General features: G+C 34.1%; 1 long non-coding RNA gene and 1 pseudogene across 2 annotated transcripts; one reads left to right on the forward strand and one right to left on the reverse strand.

Annotated features, from left to right (window-relative positions):
- Nucleotides 1-1,949: 1,949 nt before the first annotated feature.
- The window catches only part of LOC117907663, a 39,337-nt pseudogene continuing 15,867 nt past the window's right edge, over nt 1,950-25,419 (reverse strand).
- Nucleotides 8,483-11,161, forward strand: LOC117907665. Of its 2 annotated transcripts, XR_004650028.1 has the most exons (5): nt 8,483-8,707; nt 9,942-10,001; nt 10,092-10,247; nt 10,328-10,421; nt 10,836-11,161. It is a non-coding gene; the product is annotated as an uncharacterized LOC117907665 (long non-coding RNA). The 2 variants fall into 2 exon arrangements; XR_004650029.1 differs by lacking the exon at nt 10,092-10,247.

A 25,419-nucleotide genomic window follows, 5' to 3' on the forward strand; every position in this document is an offset into this window, starting at 1 on the left:
AAAAAATTCTAGAAGGCCCTAAAAAAACACATCCTCAAATTTTAGAAAAATTATCATATTAAGAAAATCATGCTTCTATTCAAGCCTAGTTTCAAACAACTATGGTTTTTATTCTTGAGTTACAGATGAGCAAACATTCATCAACATTTAGATCGGCAAAAATAGCATCTTTGCCTACCAAATATACAACAAAACTTAAAATATATCATACTAACTAAAAGACTTGTTATCAGATTATAAAATTCATATTCACCAAATTCAAAAAAAGAAAAATAAATAAATAAAACCTAAATTGAAGCATAATTTGAAACTGTTTTTGGACAATTTGAAATATCTGATCCAACCCTTACCCTTTCAATTCTAATTTACCTTTATTTACACCTATCTATACTTACCTGTGACATTTCAAGTAATCAATTGGTAACCTTGAGTTTTCAATAGAAAGTAAGTCATATAAAAATATCCTATGTTAGAATAAAAAGAGCAAAATTGTCAATACACAAACTACAATGTATAATACACTAACACTCTCAAGTGTATAAATATTATTCACTTTGAACCTAATGGACCCTCATAACTTTAAAATATATCTACAATATTAAGAGGAATCTACATATTAAGATAAGTCTATGCATATGTAGAGTTAGAAATTTTTTCTCTTATCCAATATAGGATATCACAACAACTCATTATGTAAATATAAAATCTTTATTATAGACACATTTTAAAGTGTTGAACTCAAAGTAGACAAAATTTACATGAGAGGAAATGAGTCATTACAAAAGACGAGTTTTACCATTTTTCATTTTTTAAAGCAACTTGCTTTTTAACAAAGATTTATCAATAAATATCCTAAAAGTAAAAGAAAAATTGAAGGATTTTTTTTTTTTTATTTTTAAAAAAGTAATAATTATGGTAAGAAGAATGGACTTTTTCTAAAATAATATATAATTCTCTTGAGGAAAATATTCTTATAAAGTTATAAAACCAAGGGAAGATGAATGAGTTTTCTATATCAAGTTTCCTCTGCTAGGGAAAAAGCTATATTTTTCTAATCTAATCAATAATCAAGTTAACAAATTTGAATATATATTAGATGATGTAAGAAAGGACTTTGACGTCCATATATCTCTCTTCATATGTTCATAATATTTTTAAAATTGAGTTGATATATAGTGATAAGATTTTTTAGGCATGGTAGAAGCCAAAGAACATTTGATCTTTATTACCTATCAATTATCAACCCCACAAATTTGAATATGAGTTGTTGTATGAGCGGTGCCTTCGACTGTTGATGAAGCTATATCCATAAATCAGAAGGTCAATTTGCAAATGAGTTGTTGCATGAGAGGCGCTTGTTGACAAAACTATATCCACCAATCAAAAGGTGTCTAGGCAAATGCAATGAGAGATGAGCAGATTTTGGGATGATAATGAATAAACTTTTTTCTATATATCTATTGATAATCCACCTTGAAAAGATTGTATATAGAATTAAATTTTAGTTGAATTTATTTTTTTCCCTATTTTAGCACATGTAAAATAATATAAAAAATTGACTTCTCAAACAAATAAGTTATAAAAATTTATAATATTTATTTATTTAAAAAATATATTTATTTTTAATCTATTTAAAAATTTTGAAAAATGATATCTTGGGTTGACCACAGATACCTAGATGTTAAGGCTTCCCAATCCTAGTTGTTAAGCCACCAATTGATCACCTAAAAGTTTTGGCTCCTGGAATGATCAAAACTTGATACAATGCAATGCTAGGCTAAACGGTAGTCAAGCATTGTCATAAGAGTTAGGTTAAACATGAAACTAAATATCAACATAAGCATAATTATGGGAATTAATCCCTTTATTATCATGCAGGATGGTCCTTGAATCAATGAATTCTATATTCTTTGTGGCACTCGAAACTATCTGAAAGGGACAAAAGAAAATAACAACTATGGAAACTATTTATATCACTGAAAAATAATTCAAGTTCTAATCCTACACCTTTGAGGATCTACTCGGTATCTTCAAGAAATGGATAATCGGTATAACCAACAATAGGATCGGGTGTATAGAATGTTTCTCTGTTGTACTTGTTGAGAGGAGCATTGAGCGCAAATCTCTTTGGAAGATCTGGGTTGGCCAAGAACCAACGCCCATACACAACAAGATCTGCGCGATTCTCTGCCACAGCGTTGTTCCCATCTTCTCTGTCATACCCCCAGATGTACCATTGAAAGCTTTTCTCATGGGCAAAAGACTATGGGCACATTCACTTTTTTCTCCGAGTGTTTTCATCCTTGGCTCAACCATGTGGCAGTAGAGAAGCCCATATTTATTCAAGGATTCACCCATGTAAAGGCCTAGAGCTCTTGGATTCGAGTCCCCTGCTTCTGCATAAGTAGCAAATGGAGAAAGCCTTATTCCAACTTTGTCTGCCCCTATCTCATCAACAACAGCTTCAACTACTTCCAAAGCAAACCGGCATCTGTTCTCTAGGGATCCACCATATTTATCAGTTCGATCATTGACCTGGTCTTTCATGAACTGGTCAAGTAGGTAGCCATGAGCCCCATGGATCTCAACTCCATCAAAACCTACATATTGAACAAGTAATGTTATTGCATCAAAGAAATTGAGGGGCAAATCAAGTGCAGTAGTATTAGGGAATACAATCATTTTGCAGAACAAGAAGTTCAAATATTTGTTAATCATAGGCTCTAAATAATTCTCAGGGCAAACAGTTCCAACGGAAGTAAGAAACTGAAGTGACTTCATTCACAAAATCATAAGACTAAAATCCAATAATTCAATGGTGGGAATGGCTGCCATTTTCTTAGCTGAGCATTCATGACAATGGGTTTGCACCTTCCAATGCTATGACTTGGCTGATCAAATGTTGTTCACCATCACCAAAATTTATTTTAATTGAAAATATCACATACCAGCTTCAATAGCGTTCCTTGCAGCAAGTCTAAAATCCTTTACAACTTGAGGGATTTCAGCTGTTGTTAGCCGCCGGGGAGGTGAGAACTGGTCAACATCAATGCCATTGCCTCCGATTTGGGGTGTCAATGGCTTGTCTGTACAAGAGATTGGAGCTTGCCCGTTTGGCTGGAAATCCGTGTTTGAAAATGTTAATAGGATGGATAAATCAGAGGAGCTATAACCAAACAGAAAATAAACCTTATTTCTCAATAAAATCCGTTCATTCCATCACATAAGCTTGAAAACAAAAAGGAACTAAAAGATTCCATGTCGGCTGCATCCCAACAATTCACGAACTCTTCAATATTCATTTGCATATGCTGTAAGCTAAGGAATGCCTTTCAAATCTACACCAAATGGTAAGTAAAAAACATACCCGTGTTTGAAACCCTCCCCACATGCCAAATCTGACAAAAAAAGATACCGCCTTTAGCATGTACAGCATCTACAATAGGTTTCCATGCTTCAACTTGTTCTTTTGTCCATATGCCCGGTGTATGGGGATACCTAAAAATATGGAAAATTCCAAAAAAAGAAAACAAAATAACGAAATTGAAAGGGCCAACATCGGTATCAAAACACTAGAAAGTATGTGCTTGAGCACATTTTGTTTATATTCATTTAGAAAATGAATGGAACTTCAGAAAATGACTTCTTCTACAAGTACCCTTGAGCAGTGTCGGAAACTCCCGTTGCTTCAGCTATGAGAAGACCCCCTTTGCTGGTTCTTTGAGAGTAATATAAGATAGCAGGTGGTTGAGGAACATTGTTCCAAGATCTCTGCCTGGTTAATGGTGCTAGAACAACCCTGAAAAATATGGAGCAAAAGGAAATTTATCTATTTGAGCACTTTCGGCCAAAGAAAACAGTGAATGAACTACTAAAGCTTAACCAGCAGGAAGCTTAAGACTGAACAGATTGATTAATTAGATCACTTTAATTTCGCTGGCTGGATTTCTCAGAAACTGAAAACCCAAATAAAGCATTATTGAATCTCCAAATTTAGAAGCCATGGATTCAATAGTTCAAACCAAATCCCAGAATCACAATTTCTTTTTCTCCTTAAAACCAGGCACAGAACATCAATCATACACAGCCTATCTCCACTTCTCAAAAAACAAAATTAAAATCAGAAATCCAACACATGCATTTAATCATTTTTTTTAAAAAACTATGAAAAAAAATTAAGTGAAAATAATTTAAAGATATTATATGAAAACATCCTTCTAGACTCCCATTTGGGTGTCATTTATCCTGCAGCTCATTTAGGCCGGATGTCACTTTTCTAGGAGGCCACGTGTCTTTTTAGGATTGGTCACTATGGAATCACTATAGTGGAGCCGATGAACCAATCAGAAATTGACAACTGTAAAGTGGGAATCTTGAGGCTGTTAGAGGGGAGCGTTGTTTTGGCTGGAGAAGGGGTGCTTTTTGCAGGGGGTAAGGAGGCTGGCAGAGAGGTGGGTGGGGGGGGGGAGGTTTTTTTTTTTTCCTGGCGGTTAGAGGATATTTGTAGGAGGGAGGCAGCTGCCGTGAGGATTTTTTTTTTGGGAGAGAGCTTCCATTGCCAGGGGGTTAGAGATTGAGAGGGGAGGTTCAGCTGAGAAGAATAGAGAGAGTTAGAGGACTTGAGCTGCCGTGAGGTGGGTGACTCCATTGCCAGAAGAGGGAGACTCAGGTATGATTTCCATAGCTATATTTATTTTTCCATGTTCATGCCCTTTTCATGGGGATATCTGAATATCAAATGAGATTCTATCTTGATGTTTGAATGTGTTTACCGGGTATTTTCGTCGGTTTTTGGGATCTTGAGCTTGCTTATACTCACCCTTTTGCTTGATTTCTATCCCGTTTCAATGTCCCCTGTTTTGAGATCTCTCGTGAGATTCCCACCTTTGTTTTCGTTTTAAAACTCGTTTTGAATTTTTTCTTGAACTGATTCTACATCCGAGCTCATTGAGGGGCATGGGAAATGAGGCTTGTATGTGTACTCTGTTCTGGCTATATTCCTTTGTTCTTGGGACCCATCTGTATCATGCATCAGATCTTCCACTTTCGCCTGAAGAGGAAGGGTATTATGAGATATAAGTTCTCAGTTTCTGGGCATGAAAAGTTGCAGTTGGTTATCTCGTTGGGCCCAGCCATTTTGACTGAAATAATCTTTTGAGAATGTAAATGAAGAGGATGTTTCTTCGTCATTCTTTCTTTGGTTGTCTTGATGGTGCTTGATCATGTTGGTTTGGTCTCTGTGCCTTCCTATACCGAGATGGGTCAGTTTTCAAGAGGAGAAGGGTATAAAAATGGGATTAATCATGAATGAGGGTGGTGTGGTATGTGCTGGTGCTCGTGGTTTTGGACCTAATGATAATAGACGTGGCTAGGGAGGTGGCAGGTGCTTCCCACTACAATATGCAGTTTCAAATCTCCAGTTTGGGATTCATCTCAATGTTTGAAGGACCAAGAGTGTTGATCCCAAGGAAATCTCCACAGCCTCAATGAAAGACACCTCAAGTTTTCATGCAGCCTTTATCAGGTTCAGATTTTGAGCGGACATAATTTCCTGCAATGGATCAGCATGGCAGTCCATTCTGGTTATCTCCACGTATGGCATGGCTAGGCTATTTTCCCCAATTCCTCTATTCCAGTCCCAGTTTCAAGAAAAGAAATATGTTCCATCATCAAGGAAGCTTTCATGACCAGAGGAACTCGAGCGCAATGACAAGTACCACCATATCCAGCATTTGTATCGTGTACACTCATCAAACCCATCCCATATTATCATCTTTTCTCTCTCCTCATATCACTAACCCATTACCTGCATCCTTTTCCATCATTCAAACCCATTTCCTTTTCTATCATATCCGCCACCAGTAACCCATTTCCCCACCATATCTACTCATCCCTTTTTCCTTCTTAACCTGCTAAACCCATCAGCCTCGCCACCCTTCACGCTCCCTATATTCACCGTCGACGGCCCATTCCATTCTCATACCCATAATTTCTCCCTCATCAATTTTCCGTTCATCTCATAAGAGGATATTGCTTCCCTATCTCTCATGGCTCTCTCTTTTCCTCATGCACCCCCATCCTTCGCGTGGCTCATCTAAAACTCAACGTCCTAGAGAGATTTGTTTTCGATATCCATCACCCATGCTACCATATCCATTTTTTCAAGCTTCTCGTACTAGTTTCTCCACCATGCCTTCACATACATCCATTGCCATAAAAATTTTGTCACCCTTGAAGCACCATTTTCCTCTCTTGCCACCATAGCCAGAGAGATCAAAGAGGAGGCTTGTGCATGATCACGAGTCCGATATAGAGTGAAGACGGGAAATGAATCATTCTGAGTTTCAAAGGGACAACTGCGATTCATTTTCTGCAAGTAGCTATGAGAGATTCAGGCTCAGAATATTCTGGTGCAAAAAGCTTGGATAAAAATGTCAAGGAAGACGCGGGAATGAGTTGCAGGTTTTTCAAGTTGCTTTAACGTATCAGGTGCTTCAAGGGTTTTAAACCATGGGAGGATCGGGAAAAGATTTTAGGAAAATTCTAGGGTGCCTCCGGAGGTATCATGCCTCCATTTTTTTTCAGCCGTTAGATGAAACTGATTAAATCTCAGCCATCCAAATGAAAAGGAAAAAAAATAAATTTGAAACCGGGTACCTCCCCCTCCAGTTCTCTCCCCTCTCTCTCCCCTTTTTCCCCTTCCCCCGCCCTAATTTGCTCTCTTCCCCTCCATAGCCGGCTGTTTAGCTTTTCCCCTCCTATTCTCTCACCCTTATCCCATGCTCTCATCTTCACTCATCCTCCATAGCCGGCCGTGTAGCTGTTCAAGACCCTATTCAAGCCTTTTCAATTCCATATACACAAAAGTAGCTCTAAAAGTTTTAGTTGGCTCATTGTTGATTAATTGCACCTTAAAATCCAACTCCTTCATCATTTTCAAGCAAGCAACAACTCAATGTTCAGTAATTTAACATCTGCTAGAAGCCATTTCAACCACTTATTTTTGTGAATGAAGAAGTTAACATCAATGATGTTTACTACCTTTGAGGCTTGGCTCAAGTGGCAAGAGTTTGGATTGGGGACTGTGGAGGTCTTGGGTTCAATTCCTTGTCATAAAATAAATATATATGAAAAAAAAAAAAAAAAACAATGTTATTACCATCAATCAGTCTATGACAAAGACCAAAAGTTTTCCACCTCGGGCCCATTCCATATTCCCTTTCTTCATTGACCTGCCACCTTTGCTTACCAGTTAAGCCATCAACATTGGACGTAAAAATCTAGGTCATTGTTGCAAGCTTGCCAAACCAAAAGAAAAAGTTTTGACAAAAGCAAACACTATGGGCATTTTTTTTGTTTTCCCTAACCAAGCAGGGCTGAACCTAAATTTTGGTACTCATTTTTTCTTTCAATTTTTTAGTGTTGGACCTAGATCTTCAAAGACTTATTTTCTAAAAACTTTTTATTTTTTTGAGTTACTTCAACAATTAAAATAAGTTCCTGACATGGCTTTACTGTAATCTAGCTTATTAAATATTGAAGCGTGATGCTCTTAAAAACTGCTGTAGGATAAGATAGGAATTTTGAATTTGAGATGAGCTCAACCTGTCATCCACTTGTACAGTTGAGGATTCTATATTACGTTCTTGTTTGGATAAATTAACCATGTTGCTTTTGGAAGTTTATTCAACTCTCTCTCTCTCTCTCTCTCTCTCTCTCTCTCTGACAATAGATGCATTATGCCCAATTTTGAACAATTGCCATAGAAGACATTTGTATGTGGGGTGGATTGTATTTATATTCTTTTGATAGGCAATACAAGACGTATGTATATAGCAACAAAAAAATATATTAGAGGACACAGGACGGACACAATGGGCACAAAAAGGCAAAGACAATCAAGAGAGAACACAAAAAGCAACTCTCTCTGTCTCATTAAGATCCTAATTAATCAATATACTCAAACGAAGGCATTGAGCCTTCCTTTAGGTACATCCCTCCCCAAGCTAAGTAACAACCATAACATAGATGCCTGCAGAAGCCTAAACGAATTCAGTTGGTCATTACATTTTCATTCTGTTGCCCCTGCGAGCTTTTTTCCCTTCGATTGTTCCCTCATCATTGACCTATAGATACTTGACCGTGCTTACTACTACCTAATTGAGATGGAAACATTTTTCAGGACTTGAAACTGTGAATATTCTACCTATCATTAATCATACATTTAGAAGTATGGAATCCTTCTTTCTGTTTAACTTTATTGTAAATAATGCTTGTGGCGAAACTGAGAATGATACATTTTTAAACTGGTACCTTAAAGTCAGTGATCTATTGATTCACTATTATAATTTTATTTCATTTGCTCGATCTCACATTGCTTGGGCTTCACACAAATGTAGTTTGGTCCCAGCTTCCTTATCCCAGTAGCACTTAGGTGAGTTTGTGTGTATGAAAGATGTCAAAGCATTGCTGTTTTATATTAATAGTAATGAGGTACCTTTGTCACCATGCAGTTGATATGATGAAGCCGGGCGCCACCGTGATTCTGCACAAAGCAAAGATTGACATGTTTAAGGGATCAATGAGGCTAGCAGTTGACAAATGAGGACGTGTTGAAGTGACCGAGGATGCTAACTTTGTAGTTAAAGTGCAGAACAATCTTTCGCTAGTTGAGTACGAATTGGTTAATGTGCTGGAAGAGTGATAGGTAAATATATTACCTTAAGAAGTGAATATATTATGAGGTTACAAAAGGTTTGATTATTGTTGGGTGGTCCTTAATCAGATGCAGCTTTTACGTTTGCTACACAAGTCTTGCCAGATATGTTTTTGGTTTTGAAGCAGTGAACTGTTTCAGCTTTTAGCTACTTGGAAAGGTCGATTATTGTTGTGCTTTATGTTCTTATATGGCAGAACCCTGCACAGTAAATAGATAATATATTGGCAAGATGTCTCTTTAATTTTCTTTTGCTTTTATTTTTGTTAATCATGGCTTGCATTTAGGGAGGACGGTAGAGTGGGTTTAGGATGGATCACCCTAATCCCAACTTCTTTCCATTTATTTCTTTTGTTTCTATCTATTCCTATCCCATCTAAAAAAATAAATGGGGTGGAGTGGATACGGGGAATTTTTCTTGTCCTATTCTTTTTTATTTTTTATTTTATCAATTTTTTATTTTTAGAAATTTATATTTAAGTAAAAATAAATATTATTTAAAAATAAAAATTCATATAAATATTTACAATTTAATTTTATGAAAATTAATGTTTTATTTATGTTAAAAAGGTTGAAAAAAATCAGTGAAAACAATTTTTTAGGGGTTGAGGGGGAGGAGACAAAGTCATATATTTCTAGGCTTTTAGAAACTTTCTAAGCATGTTTCGAAACCTGATTATATTTATCCCCATAACCATATAGATGTATTTTAAAATCGTGATGGTTTGTTGGGCTCAAAGCCCTTAATATCTATATGGAAGAGAGTGGGCTATTACAAATAGTATCAGAATTAATCCATGACCTTAGTGTGGGACTATGTCTATCTGTCCATATAAGAGATGTTTGCCTATCTGATCTTTCAATCTCATGGGACACAATAAGAACATTGTGACTGTGGGGTCACATATTGGATGAGGGAAGAAGTTCTTGACACTATATATGAATGAACTCTTTTTAACCATGTGGACACGTTTTAAAACAATGATGACCCATTAGCCTTACGGCAAACAATATCTATATGGGAGTGAGTGGGTCTTTACATAAACCTACTAATTTTTAATGAAAAATCTGACACTATCCCAAGAAAAATATAGTAATAAAGCATGAATTTGAACTCAATTTCAGTATATGATCCCATGTGTAGTAGAATTGGAAACATTGACTAGGTAGGAAACTTCCTGGTAATAAAACACTCAACTTATATCTTTGTTGCTTTTCATCTCAGGTTGTTGAGAGCATTATAAGTTGTCTCAATATTTCTTCTGATCCCGCAACTTTTATTCAGGTTTGTAAGGGAGCATGCCATTTTTTTTTCCCGTTCTTCATTTCTTAAAGAGATCGAACACTCTGATAAATGATTTGGTTCATTTATCAGGGTGCATTTCCAGAGATCCTGGAGAAAACAAAAGAGGATTTCTTCTCAAACACTGTTAGCATACTTAGAGAATGTGCAGACATAATTCATGAGAGAATCAAGGATATCCCCTGCATTACTTGCCCACAAAAGCCGGAAGGATCCATGTTTGTAATGGTAAAGGGAGAAAGAAAACATGATATATTTTGCACTTCAGAATATTGAGATGATTATTGTTAATTACGGTTTCTTTGCAGGTCAAGCTGAACCTGTCTATATTGGAAGACATTGATGATGATGTAGAGTTCTGTATGAAGCTGTCTAAAGAGGAATCAGTGGTTTACCTTACAGGTAAGTAGCAAGCAACCTTGGTTAGCTTAGGATGCTCCGACCCAACTTGATGTTTGGACAGACTTGAGTCAATTTTTTTCAACCTAACTCATTTTGGGTTAGACATGGGTTAGTGATCCAATAACCAAAGCCTAACTCTAGACCGATTTGATATTTTTATAATATTTATAATGCATGTTATTCTGTATAACTCAAAACTCATTTTGAGCTTAGAAAAATAAGGTTGAGAACCTTATATTAAAGGGCGAGTTGGATTGGACTTAGATTAATTGTTTTTTTAATTCAGGTTAGGTTTGCGTTCGCTATCAACCGGACTGAACCCATCGGAGTTGCAACCCTACTTTAGTTTTAGTTGCTTGTATATTGGATTGCAAAAACGAAGTGGGTCTAATCATTTTGGGGTATTTGTTGCAGGTGTAGCTGTGGGAATGAAGAACTGGCTTTGAGTAACTTTTGCCATTGATCCACCTTCTCTCAAAGATGGACTTGGAAGGATCAAAGCCTTCTACCAGAGGCATGCTAAGAAGGAATAAAGACTTCATCTGAGATCAATTCAATGCTTGTTGAATCTCATGATCTGTAAGGTGCCAATAAACATTAAGCTGTCTGTTATTGTATCCTCAAAAGTTGAGGGAACAATTCTATTAAATGTGTCGACTTCTAGGAACTTAAGATCTGTGCTACTAGCTTGGTGGCAAATATGGATCAGCAGTGTAATAACTACTGGGAAGAATCTCAAAGAACAGGAAAAATGGAAAATTATGTTGGATGGAAGAAAGAAAAATGGATGACTAAAAAACTTTGGACACAAGGATCAATCAATTGACAATATCTTTCAAGATAAAATTTGTCAGCCTTTCAATAATCTTCCAAGTAGAAGTAAGGTATGAGAAAAAACAGTTTTTGATTGTATGATTTGTAGAAGCAGAGTAGAATGCCAAATGATAAGAAAGGCTTTTATGATATATATATATATATATATATATATATATATATATATATATATATATTTGAACTTTTGGTTATGTTTGGTTCAGGAAAATTTGAGGGAAAATGGGAATGAAAGAAGATAGAAAGGAAAAGTAAAATGGAAAGAAAAAATAAAGGAAAATAAAAAATAAATTTAAATTTAATAAATTATTTTTATACATTTAAGCTCATTGTACCTTTTATTTTTATTATAGTAAGATTAAATAATTTAAAAATATATAAAAATTTAATTAATTTTAATTCTATTTGATTTTCTTTTACATTTTTTATAGTGAAATCAAATATGAGGAAATTATTTTTTTAATATTTTTTTTCCTAGTATTTTTTAAGAATCAAATATACCCTTTAAGACTGTGTTTGGTTTTTGAAAAATTTGAGAAAAATGTGAGAAAAAGAAAGTAAAAAAGAAAAGTCAAAGGAAAGTGAAATAGGATAAAAAAAATTAATTTAAAATTAATAAATTATTTCTATATATTATTTTAAATTAATTTTATAAAAATCACTCTCTATTCACTTTTTTTTTTAAAAACTGTTTCTAAAAAATTAATCTCAAAACGGTTATAAATTTTGGGAACAATTTTTATAGGAACAATTTTATATCACACAATCAAATAGACTCTTCTATAAGAATGAATTTTTCATTTTTAATTATAATCCAAATTTAATAATAAATAAGAAATGAAATTGATTTATCATTCTCATTCCCACATACCCTAAATTAATTGGATGTATACAAGATGGAAGTGATCTTATCAAATGTGTATGTCTAATGCAGGAGTAGAGACAAATCTCTTTTCCCCTTACACCATCTAGAAAAGATTATTTATTTTAGCTTATTTACCCTAAATTTTAACATTAAATTATTTTACCCAAAATATTTAGTGTGGTTAAACACTTAAATTAAGTCATCAAGCTATTAAGTGAGTTTATTAAGATGACATTTTATAAAATTTAATACTTATTATTTAATGGTTTAAATTAACTTTTAGTTCCATCATTTTTTTATTATTGACTTAAAATTTATTACTTTATTTTTACTTTAAATATTTTGGTGATTTGATCAAATTAATTTCATTTTTATTTTCTAAATTATCAAATTGTTAATATTTACCTTCAAAAAATATTTCTTAATTATCCTTATTAAAAGTATTGTCAATTCATAAAATAATTAAAAAAATATTTACTATAAAAAAGGAGTAGTAAATACAAAATAATGTTTGTAAAAGTATAAACTATATATCTCTAAGAACTTTTAGAGTATTGGAAATTTGAATGAAATAAAAACCAATTAGAAATAGAAAATTCCTAGTAAACAAGAATGAATTATGAGTATGACTCAATCTTACTTATTACTATTTAGTATTTATGCATAAATGCATCATCGCCATATGACATAGCTAAATGAAAACAAAAGGAAAGTCCCATTCCGGTCGACCATCAAATGAACCAGTTCCATTGCAATATGGAGAATCGCAATTGTATCATCTAATTGCATCATGACCGGATCACAAAGCTAAATGACAGCAAAAGGAAAATCCTATTCCAGTCAACCAACAAAGGAACCGGCTACATTTTTTTTTGCTACCGGTAGCTACTGCCCACATTTTGTGCTTTAGGGAAAAAAAATGGCAGTGACTACCGGTTGAGAATATGGCCAACCGGTAGCATTAAACCGGTCGACCAGTAGTGGTTGAGAAATTTTGTCTATCGGTTGAAGAAATTCCTCTACCGGTTGAGGAAATTCCTCTACCGGTTGAGAAAATTCCTCTACCGGTTGAGAAAATTCCTCTACTGGCAAACACTGGTGGTTTTGCACTTACATAGATAGGAAATTAAGGGAATGAAGGGAAAGCATGAGTCCAAATTAAAATTTTCCTATTAAGAACTATAGTTCAAAATTCACATAAATGAATAAATTTTATGGCATCTTCCATTAATTATATCCACATGTGCAACTATAGTTTGAAATTAATATAAATCAATCAATTAATCATTTTATATTAATTAAATAGAAAATAGGGGATATTGAATAACATTTAGATTCCCGATTAAATAGTTATAACTAATTATTTATATTCAAATATGAGACTATAGTTTGAAATTCATATAAATCAATAAATTTACCACTTTTAAATAATTAAATTCAAACTAGGGGATATTGAATTACATTTCAATTTCCCATTTACCATCTATAAGTTTTTAATTATACTCAAATGTGTCACTATGGTTCCGAATTCAAACCAATAAATCAATTTACCACTTTTAACTCATTAAATTCAAACTAAAGGATATTGAATTACATTTCAATTTCTCATTTATCATTTATAGATTTTTAATTATATTCAAATGTGTTACTATCGTTCCAAATTCATACTAATCAATCAATTTACCACTTTTAATCCATTAAATAAAACTAAGGGATATTGAATTACATTTGAATTTCTCATTTACCACCTATAGATTTTGATGCTTCATCATAAGAAATAGCAGTGTATACCGGCTGAGAAAATAGGCCAACCGGTAGCATTTAACCGGTCGACCGCTTCATAGATAATGAAATAAGATGTTAAAGTGTTGGATTCATGCATAGATTGTTCTCCACTTATTAGAAAGTAGTTTTTTTGGGAATGTGATTAGGTAAAACCTCTTCTGGCTTGGATATTGTTTCAATGAGTCCATTACACTCAAGGGGTATTCAAATGATGCCCGCAAAAATCATACTTCAAAAATACTAAAAAATTAAATTCCTCACATTCTTCGTACCCTCTCATTTAACCACTTCTTCGATACTTTTAATAAATTTTGGGACTTCATATAACTTGGATATTGTTTAAATAGGTTTATTAGACGTAGGAGGTGTTCAAATGATGCTTGAAAATATTCAAAATCCGAAAATACTAAAAAATTAGGAAGGGTACTCACATTCTTCGTACCCTCTCATTTCTTCACTTCTTTGATACTTTTAAAATTTTTTGGGACTTCATATGACTTTGATATTGTTTAAATACATTCATTACACTCAAGGGGTGTTCAAATGATGCTCGAAAAAATCATACTTCAAAAATACTAAAAAATTAGGAAGGGTACGAAGAATGTGAGGAATCCTCACATTCTTTGTACCCTCTCATTTCCCTACTTCTTTGATACTTTTAAAAAATTTTGGGACTTCATATAACTTGGATATAGTTTAAATAGGTTCATTACACTCAGAAGGTGGTGAAATAATTTCCGAAAAAATATAAATCCAAAAATACTAAAAAATTCACAAGGGTACGAAGTATGTGAGGAATCCTCACATTCTTCATACCCTCCCAATTCTCCACTTCTTTGAAGTTTTAAAATTTTTTTGGGACTTCATATGGCTTGCATATTGTTTAATTAGGTTCATTTCATTTAGGAGGTGGTGAAATGATTTCCGGAAAAATCCAAATCCAAAAATACTAAAAATTTCACAAGGGTACGAAGTATGTGAGGAATCCTCACATTCTTCGTATTCTACCAATTCTCCACTTCTTTGGAGTTTTTAAAATTTTTTGGGACATCATATGGCTTGGATGTTGTTTAAATAGGTTCGTTACACTTAGAAGGTGGTCAAATGATATCCAAAAAAATCCAAATCCAAAAATACTAAAAAATTCACAATGGTACGAAGAATGTGAGGAATCCTCACATTCTTCGTACCCTCTCAATTCTTCACTTGTTTCAAGTTTTTAAAATTTTTTTAGACTTCATATTACTTGGATGTAAATTAAATAGGTCCATTATACTTAGGAGGTGGTCAAATGATTTCCGAAAAAATCTAAGTCCAAAAATACTAAAAAAATCACAAGGGTACGAAGTATGTGAGGAATCCTCACATTCTTCGTACCCTCCCAATTCTCCTCTTGTTTGAAGTTTTTAAATTTTTTTGGGACTTCATATGGCTTGGATATTGTTTAAATAGGTTCATTACACTTAAGAGGTGGTGAAATGATTTCCGGAAAAATCCAAATCCAAAAATACTAAAAAATTCACAAGGGTACGAAGAATGTGAGGAATCCTCACATTCTTCGTATCCTCTCAATTCTTCGTTTGTTTGAAGTTTTTAAAATTTTTTTTTAGACTTCATATTACTTGGATATAAATTAAATAGGTCCATTATACTTAGGAGGTGGTCAAATGATTTCTGAAAAAATCTAAATCCAAAAATACTAAAAAATTCACAAGAGTACGAAGTATGTGAAGAATCCTTACATTCTTCGTACCCTCCCAATTCTCCACTTGTTTGAAGTTTTGAAAATTTTTTGGGACTTTATATGACTTGCATATTGTTTAAATAGGTTCATTACACTTAGGAAGTGGTGAAATGATTTCCGGAAAAATCCAAATCCAAAAATATTAAAAATTTCACAAGGGTACGAAGAATGTGAGAAATTCTCACATTCTTCGTACCCTCCCAATTCTCCACTTCTTTGGAGTTTTGAAAATTTTTTGGGACATCATATGGCTTGGATGTTGTTTAAATAGGTTCGTTACACTTAGATGGTGGTCAAATGATATCCAAAAAAATCCAAATCCAAAAATACTAAAAAATTCACAAGGGTACGAAGAATGTGAGGAATCCTCACATTCTTCGTACCCTCCCAATTCTCCACTTCTTTGGAGTTTTTAAAATTTTTTGGGACATCATATGGCTTGGATGTTGTTTAAATAGGTTCGTTACACTTAGAAGGTGGTCAAATGATATCCAAAAAAATCTAAATCCAAAAATACTAAAAAATTCAAAAGGGTACGAAGAATGCGAGGAATCCTCACATTCTTCGTACCCTCCAAATTCTCCACTTCTTTGGAGTTTTTAAAATTTTTTGGGACATCATATGGCTTGGATGTTGTTTAAATAGGTTTGTTACACTTAGGAGGTGGTCAAATGATATCCGAAAAAATCAAAATCCAAAAATCCTAAAAAATTCATAAGGGTACAAAGAATGTGAGGAATCCTCACATTCTTCGTACCCTCCCAATTCTCCCCTTGTTGGAAGTTTGTAAATTTTTTTGGGACTTCATATGGCTTGGATATTGTTTAAATAGGTTCATTACAGTTAGGAGGTGGTGAAATGATTTCCGGAAAAATCCAAATCCAAAAATACTAAAAAATTCACAAGGATACGAAGAATGTGAGGAATCCTCACATTCTTCGTACCCCTCTCAATTCTTCACTTGTTTCAAGTTTTTAAAATTTTTTTAAGACTTCATATTACTTGGATATAAATTAAATAGGTCCATTATACTTAGGAGGTGGTAAAATGATTTCCGAAAAAATCTAAGTCCAAAAATACTAAAAAATTCACAAGGGTACGAAGTATGTGAGGAATCCTCACATTCTTTGTACCCTCCCAATTCTCCACTTGTTTGAAGTTTTGAAAATTTTTTGGGACTTTATATGACTTGCATATTGTTTAAATAGGTTCATTACACCTAGGAAGTGGTGAAATGATTTCCGGAAAAATCCAAATCCAAAAATACTAAAAATTTCACAAGGGTACGAAGTATGTGAGGAACCCTCACATTCTTCGTATTCTACCAATTCTCCACTTCTTTGGAGTTTTTAAAATTTTTTGGGACATCATATGGCTTGGATGTTGTTTAAATAGGTTCGTTACACTTAGAAAGTGGTCAAATGATATCCGAAAAAATCCAAATCCAAAAATACTAAAAAATTCACAATGGTACGAAGAATGTGAGGAATCCTCACATTCTTCGTACCCTCCTAATTCTCTACTTCTTTGAAGTTTTAAAAATTTTTTGGGACTTCATATGGCTTGCATATTGTTTAATTAGGTTCATTACATTTAGGAGGTGGTGAAATGATTTCTGGAAAAATCCAAATCCAAAAATACTAAAAATTTCACAAGGGTACGAAGAATGTGAGGAATCCTCACATTCTTCGTACCCTCCCAATTCTCCCCTTGTTTGAAGTTTTTAAATTTTTTTGGGACTTCATATGGCTTGGATATTGTTTAAATAGGTTCATTACACTTAGGAGGTGGTGAAATGATTTCCGGAGAAATCCAAATCCAAAAATACTAAAAAATTCACAAGGGTACGAAGAATGTGAGGAATCCTCACATTCTTCGTACCCTCTCAATTCTTCACTTGTTTGAAGTTTTGAAAGTTTTTTTTAGACTTCATATTACTTGGATATAAATTAAATAGGTCCATTATACTTAGGAGATGGTCAAATAATTTCCGAAAAAATCTAAATCCAAAAATACTAAAAAATTCACATGGGTACGAAGTATGTGAAGAATCCTTACATTCTTCGTACCCTCTCAATTCTCCACTTGTTTGAAGTTTTGAAATTTTTTTGGGACTTTATATGACTTGCATATTGTTTAAATCGGTTCATTACACTTAGGAAGTGGTGAAATGATTTCCGAAAAAATTCAAATCCAAAAATACTAAAAATTTCACAAGGGTATGAAGTATGTGAGGAATCCTCACATTCTTCGTACTCTACCAATTCTCCACTTCTTTAGAGTTTTAAAAATTTTTTGGGACATCATATGGCTTGGATGTTGTTTAAATAGGTTCGTTACACTTAGAAGGTGGTCAAATGATATAAAAAAAAATCCAAATCCAAAAATACTAAAAAATTCAAAAGGGTACGAAGAATGTGAGGAATGCTCACATTCTTCGTACCCTCCAAATTCTCCACTTCTTTGGAGTTTTAAAAATTTTTTGGGACATCATATGGCTTGGATGTTGTTTAAATAGGTTTCTTACACTTAGAAGGTGGTCAAATGATATCCGAAAAAATCCAAATCCAAAAATACTAAAAAATTCACAAGGGTACGAAGAATGTGAGGAATCCTCACATTCTTCGTACCCTCCCAATTCTCCACTTCTTTGGAGTTTTTAAAATTTTTTGGGACATCATATAGCTTGGATGTTGTTTAAATAGGTTTCTTACACTTAGAAGGTGGTCAAATGATATCCAGGAAAATCTAAATCCAAAAATACTAAAAAATTAACAAGGGTACAAAGAATGTGAGGAATCCTCACATTCTCCGTACCCTCCCAATCCTCCACTTGTTTGAAGTTTTTAAATTTTTTTGGGACTTCATATGGCTTTGATATTGTTTAAATAGATTCATTACACTTAGGAGGTGGTAAAATAATATCTGAAAAAAATCTAAATCCAAAAATACTAAAAAATTCACAAGGGTACGAAGAATGTGAGGAATCCTCACATTCTTTGTACCCTCTCAATTCTTCACTTGTTTGAAGTTTTTAAAAATTTTTTTGGACTTCATATTACTTGGATATAGTTTAAATAGGTTCATTACACTTAGGAGGTGGTCAAATGATTTCCGGAAAAATCCAAATCCAAAAATACTAAAACAATTCAGTAGATTTTGAGAGTGTGAAATGGATCCAAAAATTCAAAATGGAAATTTACCGAAATTTTTTTTGAGGGGTTTGGATTTCCATATTGTTAGTAATTATACATTTTTCGTATTTTCAATATTTCAACCAATTTTTTTGAAAAGCTAAGAAATAATTTAGTCATATATTCTCAATTAATAATTAGTACACAACTAATTTAATTTTAATTTAATATATATTTTATAAAATTTAGTTCTAGTTTTCCCTTTTTTTAACTTCATGAACCAATTATATTGCTTTTCACACTTCAAATATTCATCAAATTTTTTCAACAAATTATTTGATGTTAAAATAAATTAAATATACTTTTCCTTAATTTATAAATTATATCACCAAATTATTTATAATTTTTTTGGTTTATTTTAAATTTAATTTTTATGTGGGGTTTAATTACTTTATAGTACAAAAATAAATAAAATGTAATTTATTTTTTAAAAATTTTCTTTATTTTTTTGTTTCATAAAAAAAATTTCCTAAACAAAATAATTACATTAAACAAATTTATAATTGGTTAATGTAATAAATGTAACAATGTGTGTTGCATGGGATTATTTCCCATGGCAACCGGTTGGGTGACCTGAAGAAGTGGTTTTGTTTATTTTTTTTTTAATTTTGCATGGCATGTGTCTCTACCCTATTAGCCCAAAAAAGTGGGTATGGTACCGAAAAGTGTTTTTCGGTACCGTAGCATAACCCAAGATTTTATGCTATGACGTTGAATATCACAAAGCCGAACATTCATGATTTTGACAAGCATTAGGTAGAGAACCGTTTCCTCCAAAACCAAGTTCCGGTCGCTTACAATCATGGTGATAGCACGTTCCACTGTCGCGCTGTCGTTCAAAGCGTGGTTTTTTTTTTAAAAAAAAAAGAAGAAAAGAAAAGAAAAGAAAAGTCCAGAATGAAGACCCATTGTGCATGGACTTTTCTATGGACATTGGGTGACTCACCAGGAGGCGTCACTTGTACCAGAATTTGGCTGATCAATCAGGCATCGCTTCGTGATCTGAAATATCAGATTCCCACTTGCTCCATCAAGCTTTATGACAAAAACGTTTAGTCCACAGTCATCCTCACTGCGACGTAGACCCGCTGGAACGTGGCAGCATGTTGATTGGAAACACTCGCCACTATCATTGCTGTCGAGGGGAATATGCTGGAGCTTTGACCCAAAATTCTACACTTTAAAAAAAAAAAAATCCAAAAAGTAAACCTAATATGAAAATAATGTCCGATCTAATACGTTTGTGTCACATAGATTGCCACATTATAAAACCGTAATTGGTAACTACGATTTTATTTTTTTAAAACATTCAAAACCGTAATCACCAACCACGGTTTTTAACTTTAAAGTTAAAACCGTGGTTGGTGACTACGGCTTCAACTTTAATTTTATATATATAAATAATTATATTGCTTGATTTAAAATATTTAACTTTAATTTATTTAAATAAAAATATTATATTATTTTGATTTTAGATTGACTAAAAATATGTGAGTGGTTTAATAAAAATATTTAACTTTAATTGATCTTATTATTTAAAGAATAATAATATATGAAATTAAATAATTGATGTCTTTAATTTGATATAAAAATATTTTGGTTTAGTTTTATTAAAATATTTGATACTATTCTCAATATAAATATAATTAGTTATAAATATACTATTTTATGCCCTCATAATGAAGAATATTATATTATTTTGTAACTTTGTACAAAAATTAAAGCCAATTATGCATTTGTACAAAACATAATATGACTTCAAGTGGGTAAATAATTGGAAAATTACTTAAATACAACAAAAATAATTTTATTTTCTCCAATTTTTTCCCTTCAAAATGGGATCAAAATGGAATGGAATGGAAATGCTTAAAATTTGAAACTTAAAATGCCAACCTAATAGAATTTGTTTTTCCACTTCTTAAAATATAGAATTGTAGAAAGAAAATACCTATGTTTTCCCAATCAATTCACCATTTAGTTTAACTGTTTTGGTAAATAAATGAAAATGCTTTTAGAACATTTTTGTAAATTCATTGAGAATAAGAAAAATGTTCCTTATTGGGTTTTAACGGGAGTTTTGGACAAAAATGATTTCTTAAAAACAAAAAATTCATAAATTGATTTTATTCTCAAAATAATTTTCAAATTTGATGTGTGTCTTATTCATGAGGGTATTTACATCATAAAACTGTAATTGGTAATTATGATTTTTGATTTTTTTTTTAAATAGTCAAAATAGTAGTTGGTGATCATAGCTTTAAATTTAAACCTAAAACCAATTTTTTTAAGTTCAAATTTTAAATCATGTGAATGTTCAATTTTTTAAGAATTATTTTGATTGCAGGTTAAGATTGTAAATTAGTTTTAATGCATTATTTTTTCTATATTGATATAGTGTTGTTGTAACTAATTAGTTACAAATTTTTAGATTGTTGAATTGCTATATATATATAAGTTCAATTTAAGTTTAAAATTGATCATATTTTCATTTAAATATATAATAATTTGTTCATAATAATAATAAAAAAAAGTTAACAATATAATGCAAATGAAAATAAACACAAAAACTAAAAACCAGTCCTCAATGAGTGCCACATGATGGGGTCTTCCTCTTTCTCTGCGGACGCCTATGATACACAGACATCTTTGTGGAATCTAACTGTGCAATCTGCCATGTCTTAGTATGTATAGGTTGAGATGGAGCTGATGGAGGCAAGACTCGACGTCTACGTGGACCACGACGTCTCCTAGGTGGACATACATCTAACTGTGTAACATGTGTAAGGGTATGATGGATGGTAGTCTCTATGGGAAGAAGTGTAGGTGATGGTAAAGTGGTAGATGGTGGGGCGATCTCAGGTACAATGATATCTGATATGGTAGCATCTAGGAGAGGTGATATAGGAGATGGAAGAATGACATCTACTGTAGTGGTAGCTGGTGCAATAACATCTGATATAGTGGGCTCGAGGAGAGGAAATATAAGTGATGATGGTGAGGTGACATGTGGTGTAGTGGTCTCCTCGAGACAAGGTAGATGTGATGGTAGATTAGTAGATAGTGGGGTAGTCTCTGGTGTAGTGACATCAGGTATAGTGGCGTTTGTGGGAGGAAATACATGTGATGGTAGAGTGGTATCTGATACGACATGCTCTAAGGGAGAAGGTCTAGGTGAAGGTGATGGTAGGGTGATTCATGCCTAATTGGTGTCTCAGCTGATTCATGTTCAGTTGGTGCTCCTTGATTGAGGAAGTAATCAACAAAATTTATAACCTATTACACCATATACTAGGGTAGCAAAGACAAAGCTACTATAGCATAGTGGCTCTAGGATCGTTCACTGGGATGGGTTTTCACTTCACAAATGATATTAATTCAAAGCTGAATTGGTGCCTTTTCATTTCAAGATTAGCTTTAAAAGAAAACATAAAGATGTTTTGAAAAAGGATTGGTTTTAAGCTAACCAAAAATAGTAACTGATTTTACTTACAAAGAAAAGTGTTTCTTGGAGTTTCAGATCACTAGGCTCAGATTCCTCATACAAAAGGGAGTTCTGGTCACTTGTTTCTTTTCCTCGCATTAGAGAATTAACATATAGTTTCTTCTCCAACCGGTGTTGTACAGATGCTTCCCATTAATGGGTTCAAACACTAAATCCCTCTCACTGATGCACCTTGCAATGGCTCATACCTCTCACCTAGCACTTGCCATTCAAGGTGATCTTTAACCTTGGATTACCCGTCAAAAGCTCGCAAGAGATAACTAATGGATGTCTCCTTGGAGTCCAAAAGCTTACCAAGTGTTGGCAATTCTAGAAAATCCTACCTTCAAGTCACCTCCCAGAGGCTCGCAAGGGGTAAACTAGTGCATCTCCATGGACGGAGATCACTTGCCTTACCAAGTGTTGGCCCAGGTGATTTAAAAGCGTTTTAAGTTAACTAAAAAGATAAAAACCATTAACGGGTCACACTTTCTCTTCATTAAAAACTAAAACAACAAAACTTCCAATTTATGCATGAGGGAACTTACCCGGCTTTCCTCACTCCAAGAGACAAAGAGCCTAGCCTCTCATCCTCTGAGGAAACATCCTCAGAGTTTGGTTGGCTAGAAAGAAAACTAAAGAGAAAATAAGAATATATAGGAAAAACAGAGCAAGTGCTCTGTATTTTACTTCCTTGCAAATTTGTACAAAGGATGCCTCGGAACAACCTTCTCCGAGAGTCTCCCTGAGAGTTTATATAGGAAGGTAATTTACCCTTCCTTGGATACTTCATAACTAAGGAATTACATGAGTGGCTGAATACAAGGAGAAATTGAGGATTTAGACAACAAAAATCTGAAGAAAAATATCTCACAGTGTCGGTTACAAATATCGGGAAGCACTAAGGACCATTTCGCAGGTGAAAACGTGGTCTGCGAAATTTCGCAGATGTACAAAAAGGGCTGCGAAATTACTTCGCAGCAACCGGTTGGTTTCGCACCGCTGCGAAGTGGTCTTCCAACTTGCGGCTATCGGCTTCCAACTTGACGTGAAACTTTAGGGGGAATTCACAGCATTGTGCAAAAAAGCTGCGAAATATCTCGCAACAAAAGGGTGATTTCGCAGCACTTTGCAAAATCTTCCTTCAGCTTGGAGTGATCGGCTTCCAACGGCTGTAACTTCCTCATTTCGATCCAAATTGCGCACCGTTTGAAGCAATGGATTGTTGACTTCCTAAGCTTTAAAATGACATATAACATGCATAAATTGGACTTCGGGAAGTGCTCCAAAAGTAGCTGACATGACTGTCATCAAGAATGCTTCATGACTGATTTCTCTTTGCTTCCCCTCCTTGCATTCCAGATTTGCTTATAGCAAAGGACTTCAAAGCTTTGGTTCTTCATGCTTCTGCTCTTTCCATTGCTTTGCCAAGGATTCCAAATAACTCTCCTCAATCTTGGCTCACTTTGGTGATAAAAAAACTATCAAAACACCAAAACTTAACACAAAGTGATTAGAATTGATTGCAAGGGTCCTTAACATGTTAATTGGGTTAAAAGGCAATAACTACTACTCAAAAGTGGTTAAAAGGATTAATTACAAGCTATAAAATAGCACTTTTTGAGTAGTAATCATAGTGGTGAAGGGGGAAGTGTGGAAACCTCAGGTGCAAATGGGGTAGATGATGTGGATGGTGCTAACATGGTCTCGGGTGGATGCATAGATCATCGAGGCTGTCGACCAGCTCACCCACCATCTCTCCTACTATCTCTCCCTCGGCCTCGAATAGGCTGCATCCTAATTGTAGTGGCTAACACAGGTGGTCTCATGGATGGGTATGATGATGTAGGCAATTGACGGGCAAAATGTATGCGATGGTCCTCTCCAATAATCTGCAAAATATCAATAGCAATCCGATGAATGTCGCCTAATGCACCCGAAGTAGGCCCAGCAGATCGACTAGCAATCTCAACCATACCAGTGATTTATTAAAAAAAAAAAAAAAAAAGTTAAACAAACGAAGATGATTTTTAATTAATTAAAATTTAATAAACCATTTATAAATTAAAAAATCTTACCAACAACTGAGTAGCTGCTGCTGTACTATGATACCTCATCTAATCTCTATGGAGAGGGGTGTGATCAAACGTCGTGTAATACGTCGGTACCACTCCATATATGGATCATGAAACTGCATAGCACCCACCATAGGTGGTGCCGTCACAATACGCTCCGCACGACTAGCCCATAAGGTAATATACTGTGCATGGAATGCCTCCCAATCATACTTATGTCGTCCTCGCCTATCCACAGAATGGAGGTGTTGCTCTATGGAACAATATGGAGGTATCCCTTGTTGGAGGCCAAACTGTCGCAACACTCGCTCCGGTCGATGCCACTCAACAATGTCAAAGCAGATAAGAGGTGACATCGTCCTCCAAATCTCCTGGTCTGCTAGAGATATCGCCGGAAGATGGGCAACTAAGTCTCCCATGTAAGGCTCCCATAAAACCTGTTAAAATCAACATTTGAAATTAATAAAGTTAAAAATATATGGTTAACAATAGCACATTAGATCTTATATGTACTTGGTCATGGGTCTGTGCATCTAATTGGTCTCGATAAAATGTCAACACACGTGATGGGTTTTGAGCCCATGATAAAGGTACTCTCCACCTACATCCTAACGGATCAGCTAGTAAACCCTCGTGTAACAATGTCTCATCCTGTAATCCCTGCTCTAAATGCTTAGCTGGTAAATCATCGACTGCATCATGCTCTAAATGCTGGGCTGCTGGAGGGGTTGGTGGTCGACCAAAATCGGGTCGACCCAAGTGGAGTCTCTCCCAAGACCATAACTGCAAAAAAATGTAACATTAAAATTTTACTTAAATTATAAACTTGAAACAACTAGAAATTTCAATCTAATGTGAATAATTAATTATACCTGTAATAGTGTGACACATCCAGCAATATCGGTGGCACCATCCAAACTCGCTCGACACAACTCCCTATATAGGTGTGCTAATACTGCACTACCCCAACTATACATAGATGTCTGAGTCAAGTCTCTAAGAAGTGGGAGATAACACATATGT

This window comes from Vitis riparia, chromosome 18, assembly GCF_004353265.1.
Source record: "Vitis riparia cultivar Riparia Gloire de Montpellier isolate 1030 chromosome 18, EGFV_Vit.rip_1.0, whole genome shotgun sequence".
NCBI lineage: Eukaryota > Viridiplantae > Streptophyta > Magnoliopsida > Vitales > Vitaceae > Vitis > Vitis riparia.